The 13,308-nt window shown below is 34.0% G+C and overlaps 1 protein-coding gene across 2 annotated transcripts in view; it reads right to left on the bottom strand.

The window, feature by feature from the left end:
* LOC127871114 (amiloride-sensitive amine oxidase [copper-containing]-like) overlaps positions 1-13,308 on the bottom strand; it is a 42,890-nt gene that overhangs the window by 11,443 nt on the left and 18,139 nt on the right. Inside the window, exon 1 of one of the 2 annotated variants that reach the window (XM_052413824.1) lies at positions 2,156-2,322. The exons of the other annotated variant lie outside the window; for it this stretch is intronic. The gene's annotated coding sequence lies outside the window, so the exon portion shown is untranslated. Of the gene's footprint in view, positions 1-2,155; positions 2,323-13,308 lie in introns of those variants that run through there. 2 annotated transcript variants of the gene reach the window in all.

The raw sequence follows: 13,308 nt of genomic DNA, 5'->3' as shown, positions 1-13,308 counted from the left end.
TTTTCATTTAAAAAATCAAAAAGTATGTTCTTTTGTATATATGAATTTTGCAGACTATAAAATGTTACGCTGAAATACCAAAGCGCTCGAAATTGGAATATCCCAGATATTTCTTCCTCAAGATTTTCGAGATTATTTTCGACGTCTGGATGTAAATTATTGAAATAGATAGGCAATGTCGGTGTAACCTGACACCATGATAAATGTACGAACTTGACTGACTAAAAACGTAAATAAACAGGGTACGGGATAACGTAACTTGGTGGGGTTACCAATTAAACGTAAAATTGATTTACACACACCAGTAAGTGGATTTTTTTCAATAACTTCTTAAAACAATTTTTCTTAAGATTTATAACTAGTTCATAAAAGACAGTATTTTATTCTGCGTATGACGATGTGAACTACATCAGAAAAACATCAGAATTACTTTATTTAATAAGTCTATTTCTTAATTGTTTTTCGATGTCTACTGCATTTATGTACATGATTATGCTTCAAGAAACGTGGAATTTTGTCACCGATTTCAGACGTATTTCATGATTTATTCTTAAATCTAAAGCTATCGACATAAACTGCAAGAAAAACTGTCTTGTATGCACTAAAGATGTTTACATATGTATTTCAATAATTTGAGTCATATAACAAGCATCCTCTCTCTTTTTAACAGTAAATGTAGAACGTGCAAAATCTTTATTCTAAATCCGGACGCAATGTGCACTGAAATTAAATCCTCCCATTGCAACAAGTTATCTTAATTTTTGAACATGCAACCATATCGTAAATGATGCGGAAAGTCGAATGTCTTATAGGTTGCAAGATTATGTATGTGACTCATGCTGGTTTAGTGTAAATATATTGGGTTCCTCGGTCGCTTATTTGATGCCATTTTCAAAAGAAAGCAAACATGTTAGAATATAAAAACAAAATATATAAGCGTTTTCAAATCATCTGTCCAACGTTTTACGGTTTTAAATGCAAGTAAATTTATATGTTATGGGAATTGTGCAATGTTTCTACCTTATATAGGAACATAATAGTAATTAACAAAAAAATATTGAAAATAAACGTTGAGGTTATACTTACAACAAAATAAAAACTCAACTAATAAAATGTAATTGTTATATTATGTACATACGATTAATTTAGTTATTGTAAAACAATCTGCATGTAAAGAAACATAAAAATATTTTGAAGAAAATGATTGAGATATTTTCTAATAAGTAATCTTCGTTTAAATAAACGTTGAGATGTATGTTTCACTATATAGAGCAACAAAAACTGGTATTTGTTTAATAAACAGAACAATTACTTGTCATTGTACTTAATCAATACATTCTCTGTGATTCAAGGAAACACTTGTGTGTGCATTTAGCTACGCTGAAAAAAATCGATGACATCATCTAATCGTGCTGAACCATGACCGTTCTGTCATGTTAAGAATTCAATGTAATAACGTTAACAGAATAAAAGCACGAGCAATAAAGCCAAAGCACATGGATGACGATCGATTATGAAGAAGCATTCATTGATTTTTGGCGACCCAGACTGGCAAATGTTACCAACTGAAGAGCACGTGGAGACCTGCATTTACAATTATGATGATGTAATATAATTATTAAAATCTGTAGCTACAGTAGATTGACAGCTCTCTTGGCATGTAGTATCTTAATATTCAATAAGTTATAATTACAAACGTGTTTTTGTTTAATTCAAAAAAGTTTTATCGAAAATTATCTTCACGGGTTATAGGAACATGATGCTTGTTTTTGTAGAAACTATTTTACGTATAGGGTTTTTATAAGATAGTCACAGTAAACTCAATTAGTTAAATCGAAGTGTGTCTCGTATAAATATATATTGAGAGGACCAGTTTGGTGACAAATGATATTCAGTACATGAATAATACGTGCCTATTATTTATTATATGATTAAGTGTCAACGGTTTTCAAAAAGTCATATATGTTCTGAAGACGGTATGCAAGATATAGTATATAATACTAGATTCTATACTCAACAATTACATTATACACATTTCATCGGACTTATGGTAGAAAAGGCAACATAACCTAAATCCTACGAGTATTCTCGACTCTATTACAAAAATATCAATGATAGTATGAGAAATTATCTAAAAACAATACAAGTATCGTACCTTACTGACGTATCACTATAAAGTTCCAAAGCAACTACCATTCCAACATCATCCTACACACACATATGCACTATAGTATTAGAAAATCAGAATACGAGTGAGAGAGGTTCAAAAAGAATCATAATGCCTGTACAAACACAAAATGATTTCAATTGCCTGGACAAGAAATGCGGATACCATCCGCTGGTTGCCTGCTCAGAAACCGGCTGCTGTGCTACATGTGGGTATGACATAAATCGGTAGAACGAACACGCTCTATTTAGCGCACATATTTGATATTAATACGATATCGTATTTGCTCTACGAAGCGTCCATGTATTTAAAAGACCACACAAAGCTACGGTAATCTACGAATTATTTTAAGTAGGAATTTATTGATTGATATAACCTTATTTCGTATAATGTAACAAGAAACCCCTTTACAAAATTGTAAAATTTGCAAGTTTTACTTTTTACCATTGTTCCTATTAAAATGCGTTTGCTCTCTCATTCAAATATTTGCAAAGCATAAAAAACTTCCAGTATATAGGTATACCATAACATTGAATGCGAAGGCGCCGTGAAGCAATAGCGAAACGCTATGTTCGTATCGAGCCTATATAAATAGTAAATGATATTAATTCAATATTTATTGATGGAGTGGATATTAACGATTACCGGTAAGTTTACCAATGCCCCTTGATGCTATGCAGCTTGCGATATGGCCAAAATAATTGATCCGCATTTTCAGATATTTGATTCTCAAGATAATGCCGATAACTCACCCATTTGTTGCTTCATAAATACACAAGGTTTCGAATATAGCTTACCTTGTTGAGTGCCAATATTTTAACAGACGGTTATATGTAGTTGTATTTGGGCAGCAAATAAATACGTTTACTTTTTTATCAAACAAAACAAAATGAAAACATTTCGTGCGAATGATAAATGATGATGATAGTTTAAGGCTTAACTGGTTCCGACACGAATTAGATTAATAATCATAACAGCACTATGACTTTGTTCTTACATTGCTCCATGTACAGTACTTGCCGTCACACAGTGATCTAAAAACTTGTCAATGAAATGTAACTAGGTAAAGTTAGAATGCACCAATGATTTTTTCAAACATGAATAATTGATGTTAAATGCTTGCAGAAATAATATTTAAGGTTTAAGAAGACATTTTCTTATCATTTTAATTGATTTCTTTGAAAAATAATATTTTTATTTTATTTTATTTTTTGCAACAAGAGGTTTTGAACTTTAAAACAATTTTATTAATTTTCTAACCAAAAACTGGTACCATGACTAAAGTAAATACAATGGTTGACCTTCATATTTCTTTAATAGCTTGAAAAAACGAGTAAATGACGGACGAGCTACCCACTTACCTCAATAGCTCAAAATGAGCACTTAGTTTTGTGGAGCTTAAACAGTTGGTAGAGAAACATCGGCGTTTACAAAATGTGACCTCGTATAACTGATCTTATGTATTTAATTATTATCTATTAATACAGTGGATTTGTTGTTTTCTTTATACAAACATTATATTCGAATATTACTTTGACTTTCATAATTATATATATTATGTTTTTATTTGTTAATGCCGACAACAGTTTAACATTTCTTTCGCAATTGGATGACGATGAACAATTGCAGTCAAATATGTGATTCACTTTTTAAATATATCGCGTTAACGTAGGTGAAGACGGCTGGGCCATGGGCGAGTCTAAATTTGCAAGTTCAGACAGGAGAAAAATAATGAGTACTTTAACATACCATACAACTAGAACTGTGCCGGGTGTGCCTGATATACCTCGCATACCACTTTGTCAGAGGTTATGTCTTAGATCGGTTAACACAACGGGAACCATAACAGTACAGCATGGACTCAATGATCTCTGCATTTCCAACCAACGAGTGCTTCACAACGATACAGTTTCAAGTTGATAACTCTTAAATAACAACATTATATTCATGTACTTTTCGGAACCTTATCGAACCAGATATCGATCTACGGTCAGGATTAACGCAACAGGTTTAGGGTTCCGTCCTCATTTCCGTAATGTATTTATGCGATTGGAGAGAAGATTGCAAATCGAACATCGATAAAATTATGGCCGATTAGTCCGCTAGATGTACCCGCGATGTGGCCGATTCGTCCGCTAGATGTACCTGCGATGAAATATCTAAGCTTCCATCTTGGAAAACCGGGTTCAACGCATGTGCTTTAAGTGTCGTCCCGCATAAGTCTGTGAAGTCCACGCAGGCTTTTAAGAGACCTCACCTTTTGCTTAAACTGGAATTTCAATAAAAATAGATTTCCTTTTAACAAAGAGTACCATAAAATCGGAAAGTGTCGTCCCGGATTAGAGTATGCGGACTGCGTATGTTAATCTTGAACGACATGCGTTAAGCCCCGTTTTCACAAAGAGCGGCTAGATTCTTGGTTTGAATTAGATACAGTTGATAGCAATCTAGACAACCCAAGCAGGCATCAAACTCGATGTGATATTCATGCTTCACTTTAGGGTCGTCTTCCATTCGGTAAAAAATTATACTTTGAAGCCTATGTGAGCATTGCAGAATTCTGCCAAATGCTCATCTGTTCGTAAGTGTGCTTATTCGTGGTTTGACCGAAATATGTTTCACTCTGATGAAACAAATTAATAGTAAAGCTTACCAATGGTGATGATGCTAATGCATTTATAATTAAAATGCAGTAACCATACCGTATTGATTTCAAGAATTGCCACGGATACGTGAAAATTCTTTAATCCATTCGTTTGAATTGTCATATCCATTTAATCTGTGCAATAACAGGCAGCAAAGTTGCAATGCGATACATAATTAATATAAATTAATGAAATGGTTTATGTTTGTATTACAGACGACGCTTCAATTAAAGGAACTAAATAATTGATATACATGCGACGTTAAAAAACAAAAATGCATTTAAAAAATGTTATCGCAGTATTTAATGTTTTTAAGGGGAAACCATTTTGTTAATGGATGCGTATAAATTCCGTTCTTAAAACTGTAAGTTACACGAAGTTCAGATGTTATCCAATATTTGCAAGCGTTTAAGCAATTAATAAGCCATTAATTGATATCATTAACAACAACGTGGAAAAGGGGACTCCGGAATGCTAGCCTTTGGTAAGTTAAATCAAGATTCGCTCGGAATGTTGTAGGAAATGTTTTTAAAGTGCATAAAATGTATCTTACACAAAACTTGTTTTCGCTGCTAATAAGGTGAATGTTGTTGTTTTTTCTGTAAATATCTTTGCGACTTTGCGGTCATCAGAACGCGTCATAAACAACACTCTGTGTAACATGTGTAATATTATTCATCATACTTAATATACTTGAACTGTATACACTGATTATAATTAAATTGCTGCTACAATAACATTTCAGCTCCTGTAATGACGTCGTTCATTCTACTTTAATATGATATTAATAAAGAGAAAATTGTAAGTTTTGAATTTTGATTGCAACAGCATCAACTTGACTTTTTAGTTCACCCAGGTTAGTGGCAGTACAAATATATTTAGGTAAAGCGTCAATACACATGTTATTGGTTCATTTTTGTTGTTTTCACTGGTTTATTTACATTCTTAGAAAGTATTATCCTTTCACGTGGGAAGTTTGTTTACAGATTGGCAAAAACCCACAACATGCATTTTTGAAAGTGAAACTTTATTCGAAGTGTGCGCTCTAGATTTTCCTTGGAGGTTTTTTGGATATGAATTAAATGAAACGATTTATATCACGACTTTCTTGCCAAGTTTGAAACGTGTTATAATTTCATCAAACAAGCTGCTGTATACGAAAGCTGAAAAAACTCTTTAGAACTCATTTCTGTTTTCTTTAAAGTTTTATTTGAATGTATTGTACAAAATGCACTCCCTAGAACGGTCCGTGCAATGTATTGTACAAAATGCACTCCCTAGAACGGTCCGTGCAATGTATTGTACAAAATGCACTCCCTAGAACGGTCCGTGCAATGTATTGTACAAAATGCACTCCCTAGAACGGTCCGTGCAATGTATTGTACAAAATGCACTCCCTAGAACGGTCCGTGCAATGTATTGTACAAATGCACTCCCTAGAACGGTCCGTGCAATGTATTGTACAAAATGCACTCCCTAGAACGGTCCGTGCAATGTATTGTACAAAATGCACTCCCTAGAACGGTCCGTGCAATGTATTGTACAAAATGCACTCCCTAGAACGGTCCGTGCAATGTATTGTACAAAATGCACTCCCTAGAACGGTCCGTGCAATGTATTGTACAAAATGCACTCCCTAGAACGGTCCGTGCAATGTATTGTACAAAATGCACTCCCTAGAACGGTCCGTGCAATGTATTGTACAAAATGCACTCCCTAGAACGGTCCGTGCAATGTATTGTACAAAATGCACTCCCTAGAACGGTCCGTGCGATGTATTGTACAAAATGCACTCCCTAGAACGGTCCGTGCGATGTATTGTACAAAATGCACTCCCTAGAACGGTCCGTGCGATGTATTGTACAAAATGCACTCCCTAGAACGGTCCGTGCAATGTATTGTACAAAATGCACTCCCTAGAACGGTCCGTGCAATGTATTGTACAAAATGCACTCCCTAGAACGGTCCGTGCAATGTATTGTACAAAATGCACTCCCTAGAACGGTCCGTGCAATGTATTGTACAAAATGCACTCCCTAGAACGGTCCGTGCAATGTATTGTTCAAAATGCACTCCCTAGAACGGTCCGTGCAATGTATTGTACAAAATGCACTCCCTAGAACGGTCCGTGCAATGTATTGTACAAAATGCACTCCCTAGAACGGTCCGTGCAATGTATTGTACAAAATGCACTCCCTAGAACGGTCCGTGCAATGTATTGTACAAAATGCACTCCCTAGAACGGTCCGTGCAATGTATTGTACAAAATGCACTCCCTAGAACGGTCCGTGCAATGTATTGTACAAAATGCACTCCCTAGAACGGTCCGTGCAATGTATTGTACAAAATGCACTCCCTAGAACGGTCCGTGCAATGTATTGTACAAAATGCACTCCCTAGAACGGTCCGTGCAGCGTGATTACAATTAGATCTAATTCTTACTGAAATAACCTCCATCACTCTTTTAAACAGTCTATTTTAGTTCGCGACTTCCTAGCTCAGCTATTTGTAGACGCAGCTGATGATTTGTTGAATCCGTTCCCTGTGGTTATGGTCTATTGTATATCTGAAGAAACACATGGCTAAAATATAGCATATATTTCATGATGGAGGAATATGATTAAACATTTAAAAAGAAAATATGTATCTAAAATGTCTGCAATACATGACATGCTGGTCGTAGATCATTGGCCGACAAAGATCCGACTTTTCCTAGATTTGCTTATGTTATATGTTTATATGAACTTGGAACAATAGAAAAATAGAACAAGCACAACTTTAAGCTCTCACACATCTGTTAATATGGAAAGTTGCGCAATTGGTTAATTGATCATTGAGTTCAGGAAAAATTGTATATTACAAAATAATTGATTTTCCTTTTTAAAATTTGTATGGTTGTTCAAAAATACATTTTATTAATTGTGTACGTAATTCTTGGAACGTCTCTTTCTTGGTTTTCTGCGCGTAATACATGTATACATTCTATAAATTATAAAGTCTGTTACAAAATTTTCTCCAGATGTTGACTGAGAATTTCACGTCTGTTTTGAGTGAAAATATGCATTTCTGATACCAAAGAGACCAAAGCCATCTTATAAAATTTTACAAGAGCAGCAAAGCGGCGTTTAAACGTAATAACAGAGAAGCTATCTTGGAAGGTTTTGCAATAGGGAAACTGTGTGTAAAAATGAAAAAGATGGACATGTCCTTATGTAGTTTGTTTCATTCAAGTAACCAAGTTCAATATTCTTTGCAGAGTTTTGAAAGAGTTATTACAGTTTCAGTGTTGTGTCCTGTACTGTATAGACACATGGTATCTTAATTTGATAAAAGCCTAGCGGATCACACAGCAAACATTTTTACTTCTAATATAGTTTCTTGATTTTTATTAGCCCTTTAGTTCAGACTATTGTCAAGAGCAAAGAAAGATAAACATAATATATTATGAACCTAACATTCGACAGATTATAGCTATTATATCAAGTGATATTTTTTCAATATCTATACTTTTTTACGATGTTTGAGTTGGTGCACCACGTGGTTGAAGCGGTTTTAATGATTTGTACCCTAGACACACATTGCATTCCCAAAATCATATAGGAACAATAAATGACATTTATGAGAAGAATGTATGATAGTGTCCAATCCGGAATAAGACTTCAGGTGAAATTATCTGGATCATAGACTTGACTTGCAGAACTTTTTATTGAAAAATACAACAATGATCTAGATTTTTAAATTGCTTTTTAAAGATGCTCTTTGAAATAAGACGCTAGTGGTTAACGTACTTAACGTACATATATAAGGTTGATATAGGAAATTAGCTTGAACACATGACAATCGGAAACAGGCACCGTGTGTATGGAAGTTTAATAAAATGGACATAATATATTCGTTTCTGTCAAATATCGAATTCATTTGTGGTATTTTGGTTCAGTATACAGTATTGGTCCTTGCCATTTTGATCTTTCTTAGGGCAGCAACTTAAAAAAAAGTAATTTAGTAAAACAAGTACCGATGAGTTTTTAAGTTAAAAAGGTGTAGTATGAAATGGGATTTTTTTAAACGAAGTGTCTGCAATTATCAATGACTTAAATCAGTTTAAGGTAACAGAAGCTACAACTCAAACAGTAAACCTATATAAACTTATAATCACGTTACACGTAAAAACCTCCACCCAAATATTGATGTTTAATCTTCAGTACCGGTATATGTTGTATTGACATTTAAATTTATGTTACTATTTAATCATTAAAACACATCAATACATATGCCCACTGCATATATGCATATTGCAGGGTATATCATGTTACACTGAAAGACCATATCGTGCGAGATTTGAAAATTCCAAATATTGCTTCCTCAATATTCGCGAGATTATTTTCGACGTCTGGGTGTAAATTATTGAAATACATAGGAAATGTCGGTGTAACCTGACATGATTAATGTACGAACTTGTCTGACTCAAAACGTAAATAAAGCGTGCGGTTGAAATGAGTATGGCCCAAAGTCAGTTTTATCAGCTTGATGGTCTTTGTGATCCGTCGTATTTTGTGCTGGTTGTCTTGTTTTCCACAAAAGCCGAGAAAACATAAGAGCGGCGCTTGTTTTTGAAATCTACCAAAGGACAATCTTATTAATGAGATAAGAAAGGCCATTATAACGAAATTATCAAGGCATTAATAATAACTCACACACTTAACATAGCTTTTCTGAAGGGAATTTAACAAAGAAACAAAGTCATGATTATTCCGTGCTTCAATACATAGATACAGACTATAGCCAATTAACATGCCCAATAGATGGTCATAAATTTGATGCAGACAACCCGAACATCCAGTCTCGTGCATGCAATTCTTAAAGTATCATTATCGTAAGTAGATGTAGTGCGTAGCATTCATTCGAATGCTATTAAATATTTATCATCAAATATGTGTTGTTTTTAAGTCATTTGACTATATACAACGCTACATCAATAAAAACGGTGACATAATATTAATGCAGTGATTCGTTCACATAGTTCATTAATGTTATTGATTGATACAACGCAGTTTCTATTCCAATGTGATATTTGTGAATGTATAAAAAAACACTATATATCAACATTTATGAATGGTCTACAAACTCTACATACGAAAGCTTCTAAAACGTTTGCATTCTCTCCAAAACGTGTCTTTTGCATAGCTGTAACTTTATGTTTAAATTATACCAATATATTGTATTACTGAACATTGCCGCACAGGCCAATCAGAGAAGACAATTTACACCTAAACTGGATTATCGTGAAGAAGACTTCCTTAAAATAAAAAATGCAATAAAAGCAGAAAGTGTCGTCCCTGATCAGCCAGTGCAGACGCTATACGCACTTGCATTAAACCCCCTTTTCACAGAGCGCAGCTCAAATGGATTGTGGCAAAAGATAGTATAAGTATTTCTCCAGATATGTTGTGTTAGTGTTTTAAGAATACCGGCACTTCTGACTCCTTGGCGCCTTAAAACTTTAGTTATAAAAGCTGACGTCCTCAGCTGTTGGCAAGAAATTCGTAAGTAAAGGGAATACATATGACATCGTTTTATCCAGAGGTTTATCAATAATGCTGCATATGTTTTGACTTAGCATCATATTTTGACAATAACAAAATTATTATTCAAATGCATATATTTGTTACAAATCCACTAAAGTTGTATATGTAAAACTGGAGCGGATCTTAAGGATACCTCTGTTGTTTGTTGTTGTTGTTTTGTTACGAATACAAACATTTCATTTAATTAACATTTGCATTTATTACGGGCAACATCTATATTTCAGTTAATATATGCTGCCCGCTGTTGCTCATAATGCATCTACGTACTGCCCGCTGTTGCTCATAATGCATCTACGTACTGCCCGCTGTTGCTCATAATGCATCTACGTACTGCCCGCTGTTGCTCATAATGCATCTACGTATTTTGTTGTTATGAAGAGGCTTAAAATTGACGTCTTTAGTTAAAACATAAAAGTAAAAATAGTAAGTGCTCAATTTGGATTTTCCAAAAAATACAGATTGCATTGAAATCAAATCCTCCTATTGCACCCGAGTTATCCTTGATTTTGAACATGCTACCATGTCGTAAATAATGCGGTTAGTCGTATATCTTTTAAAATGTTATGACCCATATGTGACTCATGCAAGTATGATGTCAAACATTTGTGTTATTTGATGCCTTTGGGAACGGAAAGAACAATATCAGCACTTACTTGAATGAAAATACGATTTGTTAAATGCCAAATCAACTAAATCTATCGAACAGTTTAACCTTTTTAATACATTTATACGAGTATATATAAATATCTTTTACTATGAAGTTAGATTTTTTTACTTACTTTGTAAGATCCTTTATAAATTAAGTGTATGCCAAAGGCTTATATTGGAACATACGAAACACAAACATGTAAATAAATGGTGAAGTTAAATTTCATCTTTATAGCAACAACATGCAACATAATAGCAAAACCAGTAACATCATTTTAGCCTTTTTCTGAGAAAACTGGGCTTAATGCGTGAGCGTAAAGTGTCATCCCAGATTCGCCTATGCGGACTGCACAGGCTAATCTGGGACGACACTAAAACACGAACAAGTTTTGCTTCATGTTTAACTGCATAGAGCTACAGACTGAATGCTGTTTTATTAAAATAAAATTCAGAATAAATAAATGCTTTGTGGTTCTTGAAAACTCTTGTGCTTGCGTTTAACTAAACTGAAACAAGAATTGATGACATCACCTATTCGCATCGTATTTATAGCCCTGTTGCCTTGTTACGAATGTGATAACGTTAATAGAAAGAAAGCAGTAGCAATAAAGCCATAGAATTATGATGGCGATCGACCGTCAAGCAGCATGCATTGATTTTGTCGACGACCAAGACTGGAAAATGGTACCAGCTGACAGACACGTGGAGACATGCATTGACCCGCATGATGTGGTAATATTAATGTAAGATTCTATTACCACAGTCCATTGACAGTTTTATTGCAACTACGAGATTTAATTATCTGAAATATGCAATAAATTACAATTACAAACGTGTTGAATCTTATTCAAGTATGTTTAACCTAAAATGTATTATTTTAACATTCAAGAACAAAATGCAAGTCCCTACACCCTATGCATCGTATAGGAGAGTATACAATATGAGTACATATATACTCAAACTAGTGAAATCGTAGTTGGTCATTTATAAATATGTAGCGAGAGTCAATTGCTGATACATAATATGTATCGAAGCCATAATGCATATGATATAGCGTTTGGATATATTTCGTCCTTTGATTTGTTTGAACATGAATGTCCTTGTATAAATGTGTTTCACAAATTCAGATATGTGATCAATACAGTATACTTAGCATAGAAAATGTATTCAATACGATACACTCACCGATAACAGTATACACAATTTATAACAGATATGGTAGTAAAGCAACTTCATACCATTTCTACGAATTCTCTCAAAACAATGTTCAACACTGACTTATTACAAAAGAAATGATATTATGTAGCGTTATGTACAATAACAAAATAAGAACCGTACCTCACTGAAGTATCATTATAAGGTTCCAGAGCAGTTAGTGTACTTTCTACAATTCCAACATACTACTACACACTCAGTTAGCACTGTAATATTAAAAAATCGCATGAGTGAGAGAGATTCTATAAGAATCATAACGCATATGCAAAGGAGTTAAGCTTTGCATTGCCTGGACAAGCAATTAGGATATCATTGGCTGGTTGCCTGCTCATGAACCCGCTACCAACTCAGCGCTACAGGGGGCTTGACAGCCATCGGTGAAACGTATTTTATATTTATAAAAAAAAACGTTTTTGCTCTATAAAAAACTCTAAAAATGGTGCAATAGCGCACACAATATTTGTTATATTTTTTATTTAAATGACCATGTTTAACAATGAAGAAAATTATTTACGAAATAATAAATCGATTATAGCATATCTTGATGAGTGCCAATATTTTATCAGATGTTTTGATTTATGTATATTTCGTTAAATAACAAATAAATAGGATCTCATTTGTAATTGTTTTATAAAACACAACATCTTACAAATGTATTCAAACGTTTCGTTTTAAAGGAAGATTTTGGGACGTTGTTAATGGAGACCGAAATGTTACGGCCACACTGATGCAATCATTTTTGTCAAAAGCTTAATTCATCTGCATTACATTATCATGTGTAACTTGGCTCTTACATTGCACATTGTGCAGTACTCACCACAAAACTTGTAATGAAATTAGCACGTTTGTCGACCTTATTATTCATTATATGGTCTGAACAGTGTTTGTAAGGCATGTGGTTTCTAAAATTCCTCGTATTGGTTACCTTCTAAGCGGTTAGAACTGTCGTAGTAGCTACCTTTTAAGTTACCTCGATAATAACAAAATTATATTCATGTACTTTGGAACCTAATCGACCACTTTATTACGATCAAGATTAAAAGATTCA

Source organism: Dreissena polymorpha, chromosome 3 (genome assembly GCF_020536995.1).
Source record: "Dreissena polymorpha isolate Duluth1 chromosome 3, UMN_Dpol_1.0, whole genome shotgun sequence".
Taxonomy (NCBI): domain Eukaryota; kingdom Metazoa; phylum Mollusca; class Bivalvia; order Myida; family Dreissenidae; genus Dreissena; species Dreissena polymorpha.
The sequence above is the reverse complement of the archived record's forward strand: the minus strand, read 5'-3'. Positions and strand labels throughout refer to the sequence as shown.